Source organism: Thermobia domestica, chromosome 1, assembly GCF_964235325.1.
Source record: "Thermobia domestica chromosome 1, izTheDome1.hap1.1, whole genome shotgun sequence".
NCBI lineage: Eukaryota > Metazoa > Arthropoda > Insecta > Zygentoma > Lepismatidae > Thermobia > Thermobia domestica.
The window spans coordinates 251,604,835-251,621,949 of NC_137454.1; the positions used below are offsets into that span (position 1 = coordinate 251,604,835).

The following is a 17,115-nucleotide window of genomic DNA, read 5'->3' on the forward strand; positions in this document are numbered from 1 at the left end:
ATTCTGATGCTTTAGTGGAGGTTCCAGTATCTTCGGTTGGGGAGACTGCAACCATCACTACAGTGACGGTGTCAGGGTGCCTGTCAACGGCCAGGGATGCAATTTGTGGAAATGTCACCCAACTCTCCAGTCACATGCCAAATGAGGAGGTGAGACGGATGAATGAAAGAATTGATGGAAAGAGAAATGAAGGGGTAATTAGGCGCGTTCCTTTGACAAGTGTGACCTGTCTGCCTCATCAGTGTTGCCAACTCACGCATGTTCCACTAATGTCAGCTCAGGTTATTCCGAGTGGGGTGCGTACGAGCGTTGGAGTTCTGGAGGAGGGGCACAATCATGCGGGGACTACCATCTCCGAGAAATCTTCATTAGGTCAAAATTTAAATAACCTTGTAACTTTTGGACAAAATTCACCGACGGAAAGGGGCCCCGTATTAGAGTGTGGCACTCCTCAGAACACCAATGGACGTGCGGACACAGCAAACGGCAACAAACATATCAGCATCCGATTGTCAGAAATTCGGAACTTACCCATGTTTACAGGAGAATTCGGACAAGCTAGTTTATTCCTCGAAAACTTGGAACAGACTTTTCAATTATTAGAGGCTTCTGACCGAGAAAAATTATTATTATTGCCACGTTGTTTGACAGAGGGGGCTAGAGCTTGGTATAAAACGGTCGAAGAACAGATACGAACCTACGATGATTTTGTTCGATTATTCAGGGACAGTTTTCTCTCTTTACGGATGGAGCGCCTACAAAAGAAATTTGTACAAAACATGCGATATGACCGGACGAAATACCCTCGTTTGAGAGACTTCGCCTGGAAGGTGATAGCGGAATATTATGCGGTCGTGCATCATCCGGATGAAGGGGAATTAATCGAAATTCTGCTTGACTGTTTGCCTCCGAATGAGTCTAAGATATTAAGAGCTGTGGAACCCAAGTCCACACAACAGTTAATCTTAAAATTAACCGAATTAGAGGGTTACCCAGAACACACTGGAGCCGTGACTGAGAGTAATGGAGGAAACCTTTCGTACGACAAGTAGTGGTCCAAAAGAGGTTTGGAAAAGGAGGGAAACAAACCAAGGAGTCGTCCTCACAAACCGAAGAGACTAAGGAAAAAACTCTGATGAGTAATTCACGAGATTCCTCCAGTACGGAAGAGCGGAAATCACGATATCCTTACAGGAATCGATGGAGGAATGGAAATTCCTACAACCGAAACATGAGAGGTCGTGGCCCGGGAAGACCGCGGTATGACCCATACCGAGAGGGACCAGGAGTAGCCTATGGCTATGGAAATAGTGGAGAATACGGGAATTATCCAAGTGGATCCCAGGTTTTCCCAAATGGAAATGGAACTTCTGGTGGGATGCGTGCCAGTCCGCCATATGCATCGGGTGTACCACCACCTGGAGGGGGTAGTGTATCCCATACAACACCTTCCCCAGGGGTGAACATGGCGACTGTGGCGGGATCGTACACCATCTCACCCGACGTTCGCACCAACGTCAGTCGGAAGTCAAACGAATGAAAACTGGACGGGAAATGCATATCGCAGTTCTCAGTAGGGGAGATTGCGAACTGCGAGATGGATTCCTTGACCCAAAGAAGAAGAAGAAGAAGGTATTCTTAAAATTCATGTTCACATATCTCGGACCATATTTGGTAACTAAACTTTTCAGGAATTCAGCTCAACTTCAAACATTATCAGGAGAGAATATTGGAGTGCAAAGCTACGACAACCTCAAACTTTTTCGATGTTCAGATCTCAAGCGACGACAACTTCTTGGCGAGGCAGAGAATCCATAAAAGCTCGAAGGCGAAAATAAAACATTTTAGGATTTTAATTAGGTTAAGAGATTTAGATTAGTATAAATGTCGTTTATTTTCTTTTACTGTAGATAAATGTTAGTGTATTCATGATGTAAGAAAAAAATTTTTTTCCAAGGACCGCGGAAGATGATACCTCCCAACATGGAGTTATCATGTTGAGAAATTTTCGAACGCCCTGTATAATAATGTAAAATAATATATAATATAGGATATGTAAGGATGTAATGTTGTCATTTAATTTTCTTGTAATATTAAAAGGTAGGATTAAGTTAGGACGTGCATTAAAATAGGTTTAGGATATTATTTCGTATTTAATGTCTATGTTTTGTTTATTTCTATCTTAATTTCCTATATTTTTTAATAATATTCTGCTTATTTCTTTTATTTTTATCTGTAGAACGCTTTTCCTATCTCCAATCATTCTGAAAACTCTGTCAAAAATTTCTTTAAAAATTTTATTCAAAAATTATTCTTCATAAAATTCTTTAGACTTTCAGCCATTTTGATAGAAAATCGTCAAGATTCACTCGGTTTTGGTGCATCATCTTCAATCTTGTCTTGTGTGACGTCAGTAGCACAGATTTACAGAATTATTTATAATTGGTCGCTTTCCTTTGAACTCTATGATAATTAGCTCATCTTCAATCTTCAGACTGTTACGTCATTGTTGTCGTACTGTAATGGCGTCAGCCTAAGAAAGCAATCCTCAGTTATCGCCCGTCAGATATTATCGACATAAAGTGATAAAGAAAGCCGCTCCCGAACGGATTCTTACTACTAAAACATTTAAAAAGGTTCGATTGCAAAATTTGCGATAATTTTTGCGCTATTTATTGAACGGAACGGAGCGAGTAGCGAGGGGAATTAGTGAAGCGAAGCAGCCCAATGTTGTAAGTTGTCTGTATGCATTATGGACGAGGTCTGATTTATGCATAATTGGATCCTGATTTTTTTGGAAGAACCGTGATAGTTAATGGCCTTTTAACTGGTTCAAAATGGACTGTATGTTGTGGAAGATGTGAGTGATAGTTGTTTATTCTGGAACTATGAAATCCATCACAAAATAAATAAGAAAGGTAAACAGGAACGGGTGCTTGTAAGGACGACATTGGATTCTGCTTGCATACAAACTCATCCGAACTGTAAGTAAGTTTTTCTTTATTTCTAAAGTGGTTTCAAGCGAAGTAACTTGGTAGCCTGGATTTATGGATATTTTCTTTTAACCTCGAAATTCACCAAGTTATACCGTTGGAATATGGTGTTTAGTGAAACATAATAATATAACTGTCTTCGTAAATTCCTTTCCCGTAGGATCTACACAATTACTGAGACAATATGTGACGGCTTAGGCTTATCTATAAAGGGGGGAAAATAAAAGGTAGAGCAAATACTGACGGAATATACATGCAAGTGTAAAATTTTCATTTAGAGTGACCATCGAAATTCCTGTTATTAAAGAAAGCAAAAATCTTGTGAAAGGCTATATGCAGTATTCTTTATTATTGTTGTGATTTTTTTTTTATTTGGCTATGCATCATTTGGCTGTACATTAGAACCACGCTAAACAAATAGGATAGGAATGACGTTCTCCGGTATAGAACATATATTCAATATATTTTATTCTTTTAAAGTTTTTTTTTAACCTTAACGTATCCGTGAAGTATGAGAAAGAAACCGATGCTGGACTTTGAGAAAAGAAGCACGATGGGTCGTTTTGTCAAAAATTTCCGATAGGGGCAATTGGTTTTCTACACCGTGCGAACATTCATATAACTTTTTTTTTTTTAAGTAACAGAATCTCATTAAAAGAAATGTGGCCTGGACTGCCAACCAAAGCGTTTTTACGTTATAGAATAAATTTGTTGGTGTGAGTGTGTAGTGTGAATGTGTCTTAGGTTAGTGTAGGTTAAGGATTTAGTGATTTCATGTGTATTTTTTTGTAATAAAATGTGTAGGCAAGAAATAAATAAATATAGAAAAGGGTGCCTAGTAATTGTAGCTGCTGTGAACAGCTAAAACATAAGATTTTTTTTAAATGAAAGATATGAATGCCAATGAGAGGCACTTTCCTTAAGATAGTCGAGAATGAGTAACTATTAATAAAAGTAATAAATATTGGGGATATGTGAAATAAAATTTGAAAGTCATGAGAGTATGTGTGCATGTGATATTGTAAAATGGTTGGTCACGAATTGTGACATGCACGGTAAAAATGATTCTGTAAAGTGTAATGCGATGTATTGTTGTGCCCCTAAACTCAATGTAAACAGTCTGTATAAAGCTTCGGTAAAACAAGTAAAGCTTCAGGTTGACAATTATGTTTTATTCCATATAACAGAGATACAGTAGAGTTGAAATTTTATAGTAAAACATGATTTAGTCGAGATCAATAGTGCGTCTTCCTATCAATCCGATAATGAATCATCGAGGGGAAAATGATATGAGTGAAACGTTACGGGGAACCCATCAGTGAATGTCACGAATCCTGAGATTTATTTTTTTTTATTTACTTTTCCAAATTTTCGAGTTTATTTATATATTTTTTTTTCCGTTGCGCAAACTTCATTTAGATAATACACTTGTAGGGCAGGTCTTCTGAGTTCGATTCTTTCTCCCATGACTATGGAGCGAGTGAGTGCATCCCCGGTTGCGAGCTATTCTTCTGTGATGGCCACATAGACTTGTAGCTGGTTAAACTGGTGATATACTCAAACGCACCTTGGTCCCGAGAAAGCGAACATCTGAGAACAACAGTAGACACGAATACACACATAAACAAATATAGAAATTAATTATTATTTTACTAACACACTGCCTTGCCCAAAGCAAAGAGTTAAAGTAAATTTTTATCAAATAGGATATATTCATAGTCATAGTAAGAACTACTTTGATGCAATTTACTTTGATACAATTTAAACAATTTTGCAGTCGACATGAACTTACATCCGCGACTTTAAATAAAATACCTATATAGGTGTGAAAGAAAGATAGGTAACTGTAAACTTAATGACAATATTCTGTTGCTAAAGTACTATGAAAGAAGAAGACAGAATCAATGGAGGAAGAAGAGAGACATATTCTAATGTCAAAGATTGTGCTCCTTTTATATATGGTATCGACGTTTCGTACATCATGATTTAAGGCGATCAAGTTAAATGAATGGGCTGAAGACACTGCAATGTGGTTTTACAATATCTTGATGCAAAGAGTAAGATAATTTCATTCATTCGTTGTTATCAGTAGAACTTGAATACCTTAATAATTAATACGTAAGAGTCGAGTTTATGGCCACCAAAAGAAACATGCATGGAAAATAAAATTCTTCTACACGTAGTTTTTGAAGCCATTTCGGCCAATATTTGGCATATATTTCGAAGTTGGGCGTCCGCTTTCGTCAAGTTTTTTCACTGTTATCTCCTTTCCACACTTTCTGCAATTTGTTATTAGGTTCATTAATCCGTGCTCTTCACAAACTTTTAAAAGATTTTGCTCGTTATCAATGTATTCCTTCACAAATGTTAAAATTGCTAGTTCATTGCCCTTGTACATTCGCCATGTTCGTAACATAAATGCTCGTTTCTTTCCCACAATGCAACTGTTCAGTTACCTTGCGCCAAGTAGTTCCCTCCGCTCGCCATATAGTCCCATGTTTATAACCGCTTATATATAACAAATAAACAGATTTTTCGAGACTTTTATATATTATCAAGCACACAAACGATCAAATTATCCATATATTTCCTCTAAGTTTTAAAAATTTCGCTGGAAACGGACGCCCAACTTTGGAATTTAACCCAATATTTCATGGAGGGGGTTCACACATTAACGATAAAGTATATACGTAATTTACAAAAGGGTAGGTTAGGTTTGGTTCACGGCAATTAGGTTCGGTTAGGATAGGCTATATCTGGCCCGTTCGTTTAGGGTAAGCCTTCTGTGAAACTTCACCCCTCATTTGTATTTTATTCTTTCCAGAATTTAGAAAGGCCGTCACTAAAACGTAGTATCTATCATTCTACCAGAAGACCGGAGTTTTCTATCATCAGTGGAACTGCCAGTGCCGTGCCGTGGAATATCAGTGCCCGGGCCGAGAGTGTGAGACGGCGCCACCGTACACATGAGTGAGGTCAACAGATCAGACACCAAGCACCACTATGGTTGGCGCGAAGCGTAAGAAAATTTTCAAAAATAAATCCTGATTTTCCCTGATTTTAAGCAATAAATCTGATCCTGGTCAAATTACATATTAGATTGAAACATACTGCTGTTGATCTAAAATATTCCAAGTAATTTTTCTTGTCTCTCTTTCTTTCCTTCTTCTCTTTTCTCTCTTCCTCCCGAATTTTGCGCCCCTTTACTTCGGCGCCCGGAGCCGTTGCCTTGCTCGTCCCCTCACAGCACTGCACTGGGAACTGGGGTTTATTTTCCGTTGTAACTTCGTTCTAAAACTGCTGCGTACCAAAGTCAAGAAAATATGATGCCGTAACTTTACATCCACAGATTACATCGACCCTTCCTGAATGAAAAATTTTCTTTGAAAAGTAATATATCTAGGCCTTGCTAACAAATTTCACTGCTGTGAGCAACATGAGTAAAAACTAATTAAAATTAGGTTACTTGTTGGTGCTCGGTACGTGGACTTCGTTCTGAACAGAAACATGTGCATGAGTTTTCTCGAGGTTCTCCCGTTTCCTTCCACTTTCTTCATCACACTATTTTGTTTATTATCATCACCGTCTCTCTTAGCCTCGGTGCATAATTGTAGGACGATAAACTATTTGTCTATTAACCGTTAAATTTTAAAAGACAAACTTTAACCTATTCAATTATTCCTTAACTTTCAGAGGCATAGCGTGGTTCCCTATTTATTACCGGTATTTAATTGTAGTTGTTTTAACGCATAATTCTGAATATTTGATGCATTATTCTTAAATTTTTATTGCGTTATTCTGTTTATTCAAGGGTGCTGGTGTAACGTCTCACGATTATGCTCTTTAGGCTAAAGAGACGGATGATTAATTGAATAAGGTGAATGATCGTGAAATTAAATTTTTGTGCTCTCCCACTGGAATTTCAAGTCGGGACCATGTGCACAAGCGCTAGCCACTAGACCATCGGAGAGGGAAAAGAGATGCTACTGCCTCAAGTTTAAACATTAAGGAAAAATTGTTTCATATCATTGTATTTTGGGAGGATCCTCACTCGTGTCCATTGCTTTTAATCGTGCTTGTATGAGCACTGAGTTAATTTTTTATTTTCTTACTTATATTAAAACTTGATTTCAATCAGTAGTAAAAATTCCTTTGAAACACATAGACGCATTCTGCTTACATATTGATTTAGACCAACATTGTATATTGCATCGTCCTCTCAGTTATATTATTGTTGAAGTAGCCTCCAAATCTTCGATGTTTGCGATACTGTAGCGTTCTTAGTTTGTAACACTTAATGATAAATGTTACATTGTATATTATCGTATAACTTGTATTTTTGGAATATGTAATAACCTGACATAGTGATATTTGAAAAAATATAATTTTATGTTAAGGTAGCAAGAATATTATTAATGGTAGGGTATGTCGAAGACTTCCCTTGTCGATATTTTCATCATATGATTTTTTTAAAAACCTATTAGTTTAAAGTTTACAAGGGAATTTCATCCTGTAGACATAAACTCCTTTCAACTATTGAGTCAGATTTTGAATATTCTACTAGTTTTGGGTTTGTAAGTACAACAGCCGAGATGGAGTCACACTTTATGCTAAAGATCTTGCCTAAATTCCGTCGTGGCTGTGTGGTTAGCGTACGAACCTTAGGCACCGTGGCTCCTGTGGTTCGTGTCCCACGTTATGTCTAATAAGTAGGGAACCACGCTATGTCTCTGAAAGTTAAGGAATAATTGAATAGTTAAAGTTTGTCTTTTGAAATTTAACGGTTAATAGACAAATAGTTTAACGTCCTACAATTATGCACCGAGGCTAAGAGAGACGGTGATGATAGTAAACAAAATAGTGTAATGAAGAAAGTGGAAGGGAACGGGAGAACTTCGAGAAAACTCATGCACATGTTTCTGTTCAGAACAAAGTCCACGTACCGAGCACCAACAAGTAACCTAATTTTAATTAGTTTTTACTCATGTTGCTCGCAGCAGTGAAATTTGTTAGCAAGGCCTAGATATATTACTTTTCAAAGAAAATTTTTCATTCAGGAAGGGTAGATGTAATCTGTGGATGTAAAGTTAAGGCCAACATACACTAGCGTATTTTCAGCGCGCATTTTCGGTCCGTAAAATGATGTCGTAAATTTCGGTCCGTAAGTTGGCCCATACACCTAGCGTAAAAATAGGCGCGTAAAAGAAGAAGAAAAAGAAGCGGTCATTTTTCGCTCTTCTTCTTGCCTGTTGTTTGAGCACATGGTCGTTTACCAGTTTACTCAAGTTGCTTGAACAAGATGGATCTATATGAGGCCATGGTTTTAAGTGCAGGTGCTATAAACATTGTGTTGTTAAGTAAGAAAGTAAAAAGAAAGCATAGAAGAAACCGTACTTCGAAGGAGGAGGACACAGGACAGGGAAAAAGTTATATTCAATTTTTTACGATATAAATTGCAAACATTTAAATTTCTAAACAGACACAATGATGATTTAATACAATCTGAACGAGCTTGATGTGTGGTTTCCTCTTACCTTCCGAAATAAGCCTATTGTTTGGAACTGCAGTTTACAAAGAATAAGGGAGTAAAGGAGTGTTCCGATAGTTGAATAATTGATTGATTTTTTTGTTATACAATGTTTTAGACTGTTGACTTTGGTGGTTAAAAAGTGGGCTACTGAATGATAAATTCAATTTAAAGAAAATATGATTTATTAATGGTTGCAGCTTTCGTTTTTTTTTTCTTTCTTACAAAATTAACGAAGAATATAGTAGTAACAAATAGAATAAATTATCCCCTCACGGGATACCAATTTTTATTATGTTATCCACAGCTCAAAATAGGCCAGAAAGGAAAAACAAGACTTATACAACTACCTCCAGCCCCAGGGGCGTCGTTAAGGGGGGTAAGGGGGGAGTTTCCCCCCTCAAAGTTACCAATTTCTTGACAAGTTGGCAAATTAAAATACCCAGTTGGCAACTTGAAGAATGCCGTTTTGTTCAATTGACTTATTTGGTTTAACATTTTCTTAGATACCCAGTTACTGTAACTTATCAGTTCTTTTATAGATTTGGCATAAATTTTGTGTAGTTTCCTATCTTGAAATAAATTGATATATTCGTTTAAAGCTCCTTTACTTGTTGCATGTGATCACACTTCACTTTTGTTCATTTGATATTGCTAAACATTTTGAAGAATCTTCAATAAAAAAATCGAGAAATTGTACCACTGACAAAAGCACAATAGAGGTGGCGTACAAAATTAAAACAAAGACAGATAGAAGAGGCTTTTCGGTGGCAGTTATATTGGAAACAAAAGCATTTGATACAAGAGCGTATACAAGACAACAGGCATATTGTGGAGATTAATGAAACTAATAAGATATTAATAAAACAAGAACAAGGCAGTGACTGGTTAGTATAAACTTTTTATTTCAGTTCTGTTTTGCAGTAAGACTTTCTATTCACAGGGCTTTTCGAGTAGGGAGAACTGAACAGAAGTGTGTTTTGGGAATGGTATAGCCAGTGCCTTGTATAAGGGGGAGAGCGGGGCGATAGCCCCGGCCGCCGAAGTAAGGGGGCGCAAAATTGGGATAGAAAAAGAAGAGAACGAAAGAAAAAAGAAAGAAATGAAAAATTAGAGGAATATTACTAGTATGTATTTAAATCCTCTTTCTGCTTTAGGAGGTGGTCCTATAATGTTACTCATGTTAGGAAAATATATGTGCAGATATATAAAATGGAAGGGAAAAAGTAACAAAAATTGCTCAAAATCAAGGAAAATCAGGGTTTATTTCTGAAAATTTTCTTACGCTTCGTGTCAACCATGGTGGCGCTTCGTGGTTGGTATGTCGATCTCACTCATATGTACGGGGGCGCCATCATGTACTCTCGCCCCGAGGAAAATATATGCGCACATGTATAAAATGGAAGGAAAAAGTAATAACAAGTGCTCAAAATCAAGGAAAAGCAAGGTTTACTTTGAAAATTTTCTTACGCTTCGCGCAAACCATGATGGCGCTTCGCGGTTGCTATTTCGATCTCACTCATATTGTACGTGGGCGCCGTCGTATACTCTCGCCCCAGGCGCTTATTTCCATGGCACGGCACTGGGGGGCCACAGTAGGTTTCTCAAGCGTTCGATGGGGGGAAGCTACAATGGATGAGTCGAGTCATTTTGTAAACCTAAGTGCATGATTCCAAAAGTCACATTCTGGAGGGCCAACAATTCGTCTGCTGGGTGAAAGCATAGACCGGCGTGTCTTTCACTTCATTTTCATACAGATGAGTTGTCATTCCTATCTTATTTTTAATCCCGTAGTTGCTTCTTTCGGAAAGTTAAACAAAAATTGAATTTCTTCCTTTCTTTATAGTACGTATTTATAAGTCAAAGTATTACGTAACCATTGCATGTTACGTAGTTCACAGGGCCGCAACTATGGGGAAGAAAGCAATTCACGTGCCCCGGGCGCGTGACTGGTGGGGCGCCTAAAAGGGAGGTTAAATATTAGTATTTTTCCTGACGGTATTTAATACTTTTCATCAGAATGCGAAATCATGATATCGAAGTGGGAGGAGACTGGAGGACAGAAAAAAAAGCTCTGCGCACTTCTCGTAAGGATTGGCTGGCGGGGATTACCTAAACTATGATAACCATGAGTTGTCAAATTAACAGTTGTGCATCATGGGTGATGATAATGATCCTGAATTGAGCTGGGAAATTGGACTCGAAACCGGGGGGTTATTTGTATTCATATCTCAGATGGGGCATGAAATGGGTCGAATATGAAAATAAGGTTGCTGTAAAGTTTTCCACAGGGTTGGTAAGTGTGGCATTTTTTTAAAATCAAGACTTGGCAATTTCAAGTTTCATTTCTTCCCCCCCCCCCAATCTTGTAACGCTCGCTGCGCCGCTGTCCAGCCCCATTCTTTAGAAATAGTTTGATACTTGTTACCTCGGCTTTTGTAAGTTGAAGGGATCCTCCCCGCTGCTTGCACCTATCTTTTTTTATTTCAAAGTTTATCTTGCCATTTAGTTTTTATCTAGTTGTTAAAAATCATTTAAATATTTATTTATTGAAAGGTTGGGTGTTAGCGGACTTGGGTAATTTCATCACCGGAATTTTCGTCACCGGTAATTTTGTCACCAAAATATTAGCATGTAGGTTATTTCGTCACCGGAAATTTCGACATAGTAATTTCGTCACTTGTAATTTTGTCACCAAAATATTAGCATGCAGGAAATTTTGTCATGGTCATTTTTTCATCTTTGTTGAACTAAGTAGAGACAAAGTAAACGACCGAAACAGCTGACCTTATCTTAATCAAGTTGGAAAACAATTCAGTTAGTGTTCGACTCTGAAAAATCAAAGTTTCGGATACTCGAAGCAAGAACAAACAGCAGTAAAATAACATAATATCAGTTTCAGCAAATGTTAAAAGCACAGGCAAAATGGGCCAGTAATGGATTTATATATCACTATTTACAAATATAAGTTTTGGCAATATTAAAATTTCAGAACAGAAAATTAGCAAACAAAATATAACTTGTATTAATGCAATAAATGGTTTACATGTTCATTCTGCTATAGGAAACAACAAGCAATTTTTTTTTAAACATTTAGTTCCGGTGTTATACCTTAAGCACAAAGACTAGAGCCGTTTCTAAAAGATCTGAAACACTCTTCTAGTTTGCTGTTTGGGTGGTTGCCCCACAGCATCTTGATGAAGCACCTGAAACCGTTGCTTCAACTTGTTGAATTTCATGAATAAGCTTCCAAATAGTTGCGTGGGACATTCCTACTAGATGATGAAACTTCTAGTTCCACAATTCACAAATATTAATTATCCTAGAATTGCTGCTAAAGGTAGCCTGGTGAACGTTCCAATTGTCTGGGGGATATAGACGGGGCACATTACGCAAACAAATATTCCCAGACCGAGCTTTAACAGGGCGATACGTGTTTGACACGTAAGTGCTATCAAAATAGTCCAGAAGTTCCAGCTCTTCCTACGAAGTCACTTGTATTAATCGATGCACATCTGCTATTGGATGAAATGCAAATCTGTTTATTTTCTCGCAAAATAGACGGAAATTTTCATTGCTTTTGTACCGTTCTAAGACTCCAAGCTCTTGGACCTTCCTCCATGTTGACTGAGTCAGGTGGAAAAAAGTAACGCTATAAACGAATTGAATCTCCAAAAGTTGCATTTACAGCCAGCATTTACGCTATATCAAAATCCATTACCATAGTTACAGGTCCGGATATTCACTAAATTCACTGCACTGATGCACCACCGCACGAAACAGTTCTTCATATGAATTTTGTGTCTTGGTCTACATTAGGGCGTATACCTAGTAAAGGAAGTCTCACCTCAAATAACATATACTTTTTTTTTTTGGCGCCATTAAAAAGTTGGCGTTCACCATCCATGTTTCACTTTTTAATAGCTTCATAATACTATATTTAAAGGAAACATCCGGAAATATTTATACGTTTTTCTTCCTTGAAATTTATACGTTTTTACTATAGAAATTTGGTCTCCACATATATCCAATAACAATTTGCCAATGTTTACTCAGAGTTGAAATATAATATAATTCTTTTAATAGCTCCTAAAAAAAGCCACTCTTTTCAAATGACTCTGTTAACTTGGAAGGTCCAAGAGTTTGGGCTCAGAGAACGGTACTAGAACGATGAAAATTTTCGTCTATTCTGCGGGAAAATTAACAGATTGGCGTATCTTCCCATATTTGTTTATTATTTTCTGTTCTGAAATTTTGATATTCGCGAAATTTAATATTTCTAAATAGTGAATTAGTGCCCCATGTTGCCTGTGCTTTTAACATTTGCTCAAGCAGACATTATTTTCTTCTACTGGTGCTTGTTCTTGCTTCGAGTAACAGAAACTTCAATTTTGCAGAGTTCAACACCAACTAAATTGTTTTCTAAGTTTTATTAAAATAACGTAAGCTGTTTGATCGTTTGCTTTGTCTCTATTTAATTCAACAAAGGTGAAGAAATAACCGTGACAAAATTTCCTATATGACAATATTTCTGTGATAGAACTACTGAAAACTTTCATCTCTTGTCTCAAATACAATATCTAAAATATGTAACTCTTTATTTAATAATAATAATATATTTTGATTATACTGCATAGTTTTGGCAGTTGAAGATTAAAGAAAACAATTTCAAAAACTTTTTCGAGTTCATTCATTGTACTTGTATTATGTTCTAAAAGACACTGGTGATGAAATTATCGTGACATTATTTTCGGTGACGAAATTACCTATATGGTAATATTTTTGTGACAAAATTACCGGTGACGAAATTACCGTGACGAATTTTCCGGTGACAAAATTACCGTCGCTCGGTGTTAGCATGCGGGGTCAGGTTAAATTCAGTTCTACTCTGGATTTCGTTTATTGCCAGTTTATCACTGTTTATTTTCATGGTTTCTTTAAATGTAGTCTTTAGTAATTTACTGTATTAAAAAAATATTTTAAACTTAATGACTTTTTTCTTCGTTCTTGCTGTCGGGTATGTGACATGAGGGTAAAATCCACCCGAACTTGAGGGTTTCCACATATACATACAAATCAATTGAGTAGTAGTAAGGGCGAACTCAACATCGGATAATTTTCTTTAAATTCGTAAACTTAATACCTTTATCAGATTTCCAAGGGAAGGTTTTCGAATTTTCTTCCTATCCCCCAAAATAAAGGAAGTTCACTGATAGATGAAAATAAAAAGACAAACGCGATTTTATCGAAAATGACTAACGATTCTTCTCGTACATCAATATTTAATTACCACTTTTACTATTTGGCATAAGTTATTTCTGTGGTAAAAATACAAAAAGGTTAGTTTACTCTTGCCTATGAGTTTTTTCGAGATATTTTCTCAAACACGAGTCAGTTAATTTTGTTCGTAATTGATAAATAAATGGTTTATTAATAACTGGACAATATGACGTAACTAATTTTCCCTGAAAAAATTCCACAAAGTGTAGTTTACTCTTGAGGGAGAATTTTTTTCGAATTTCTGAAAAACGCCTTAGGTGATAGTTCATATTTCATAAATAAATGTTTAATTAATAGCCTGCAATATGGAAACATCCACACGAAGCAGTCTTGAAGATGAGTTTCTACTATGTTCAATATGTAATGTCTATGAAAAATATACACTATTAAGTAGCAGATTGCGTCAATTATGTCAATTCTCCTAAAAATGATGCATATACTACTTACAAACGTGGTAAAACGATTGAGTTGTTCGTGAAATAAATTATTTAAATGACAAGTATTGAGTGTTACATAATATTTTATGGCAACATACCTTAAGTTGACATTTATCTAGGAAGGTTTGATAGTACTCCCAACACTGAGATTGAGAAATGCTTTAATAAGTTAATATAAATTTATGAGTGTATTTCCTGTAAATGGGTGTAATTTTCAATTCTGGTCTTAGTTATGATCTCTTTTGGGCTTACATCTATTGTACTTTCCAGGTAAGTGTTCGTAACATATGCCCATCAGATGAGATATAATACAATGTTGAAAAATATTCAACATGGCCGGTACCTCGAATTGAACCAGAACTCTTACGGCTGGGAAGCAACCACACACACACACACACAAAAAAAAAAAGTTGTACAACGATTTGCTATTTGACTTAGTATATAAGCATTAATGGTGAAATAGAATTATTATTAGATTTAAATATTTGCACAAACTGAGGTTTGGAACAATATACGAAGAAAGAAACATTATATATCGTGGTTTATTGAATTTTTTTACGAGTAATATCAAGATCGCGTGAAAAAATAGTTACTTTCTGAACCTATTTCGCTATAAATTCTTGTAAAGTTGAGAAAGTATTTAAAATAACAAGCAGCACATTGTCAAAATAGCAAGAATCGTCATCGAATTTCGATATTCAAACTCAATTATTTGCTCCGTGTTATCAGGGAAATATCGGATAGTATCTTGTTCAAGGTCAGGATTACTACTATTTAAACTTACAGATACAGCACCATGCCATTTTACTCTGAAACATTTTAACAATTTGATAACAATTTAATAACAATTTGAGGTCAAGATGGTACAAGACAACAGCGACGTTACAAAAATAGCTTATTTATAGATGATCTGAAAGTATACTCACTTGAAAAAACGTCTATAGTTTCTGGTAACTGATTATAGGTACTGATCTAATTTTGTTTAGAAGAGACCTTTGGATAATATTAACTCTCACAGCTCGAGTGTAAAAGAGATCACTAGACCGTGTTGTTCTCGCGGGTACGCGAAAATTGATCTGACTTAATAACTGTTCATATGATATGTGGCCATTTATAATTTTTTGGAAAAATATTAGGTCAGAAATTTTGTTTCTCACTAGGGGAGGTTTGATATTGATGGATTTTAAAACGTTATTTTTTGGAAGTGTTCGGAGGTGAGGTACTCGATAGGATACAATGGCTAAAAAGAAATTAATTACGGAATTTAATTTTTTAAATGAGTAGGGCAGGCCATGTTCCAGATAGGAGAACAATATTCAATAGTGGGAGCAACATATGATTTATAGATAATTTTCAATTCGGCAAGAATTGGTCAAATGCTATTGACAGTCATGCTTTTTTTAAAAAAATATCACAATAGAGGGCCACAGCGGCTCAGTGCTAAAGCACTTATCTCTGGTGCGTGGGGTCCTTGGTTCAATCCCCGTGCAAATAAGTTTGTGTGGGCAATATCATGTCCGTGGGTTTTTTCAGGGTACTCTCGTTTCCTCCCCAATTTCATTCCACCAATTCTCTCATCATCATTCACTTGCCTTAATTATTGTATTCTTTAGTCTAAATGGCATAATCGTGGGAAGTTAAACTCAAAGATTTCATTTCAGTATCACAACATGGGTAACTCTGAAGGCGTGACTTCATCTTCATATGCGCCTTTACCTGTGTGAAAAAAAAACTAATGTCCAAATATTAAATTAAATCTTAAATTCCTAGTCGAAAGGCATGAGGTTCGATAAGTTTAGCGAGCCTACAGTATATGAGAAGTAGAACCCGAACTGCATGAGCTCCCGCCTAGAATCGAACAGGGCGCCCCGCACAGAAGACGGGTACCCTGACTATATAGCCACGGAGGAGCTCTCATAATTTGCGAATTCAGATTAGGAAGTATTGGATTTAAATACCTTTTTCTCTGCACTGAGAAAAAAAAATGTAGGTGGCATACTTAAAAACGTAGGTTACATTCGTAATTCCTGTAGTTTCTGGACTTAACGTACAACCGTATATAACATCCTGCAGCAAACGTATAGCTGAAAAAGTATGTATTATACGTACTGTCTGCACAAGTGCAATGACGTCATTCGTGTGACGTTATCTGCAGTAACAAGTATATACGGAGGTAATATCTAGCTTTGTGACGTCAGGGTCGTATGTAGCATGTGGGTTAATAATGACGACATACACTGACTATCAGGACGGAGCATGATTTCAAGAAGTATGCAATATACGTTCTGTACGTATGTTTCTTGCGTTCAACCCCGAGACAGCATCTATATTGTACTTGTGCCCCATACGTACGACTAGATACAGTATACGTATTGTACGTATGTATTACACAGATTTTCCTTATGTCGCACACAGCTTGTCCAGATACAGCATACAGAATATCCGTATGCACCATACAGAGTGCACATATGTAGCTTACAGACTGTCTGCATGCAGCATATAGATTATACGTATGTCGCGTACAGGTTGGCCATATGTAATGTATAGATTGGATGTATATAGCTAATAGGTTGTCCATATGAAATATACAGATTTTACCTGTATCGAATACGTATTGCCTTCTTGTAATGTATGGATCGGACATATGCAGGATCTAGAGTGTACGTATAGTGCACCATTATTAAAGTGCTGCAACATACTGCAAAGTGCATGATACATTCTTACTGTAATGTTGTCAAATATTGTTTTACTCTGTATGAAAACAAAAATAGCTTAAAATATGGTTGATCTCCTTTGTGCCAATAATAATAAAATTAACAATACTACACTTTTCAAATCTTAGTTTGGAGCAGTGAAACTGTCCAAAGAAATGTATTTA

General features: G+C 36.5%; 1 protein-coding gene across 1 annotated transcript in view; it reads left to right on the forward strand.

Moving 5' to 3' along the window:
• The first annotated feature begins 4,893 nt into the window (after positions 1–4,893).
• Positions 4,894–17,115, forward strand: part of LOC145667487 (uncharacterized) — a 91,938-nt gene continuing 79,716 nt past the window's right edge. Inside the window, exon 1 of the mRNA XM_081734966.1 lies at positions 4,894–5,050. The gene's annotated coding sequence lies outside the window, so the exon portion shown is untranslated. The remainder of the gene's footprint in view (positions 5,051–17,115) is intronic.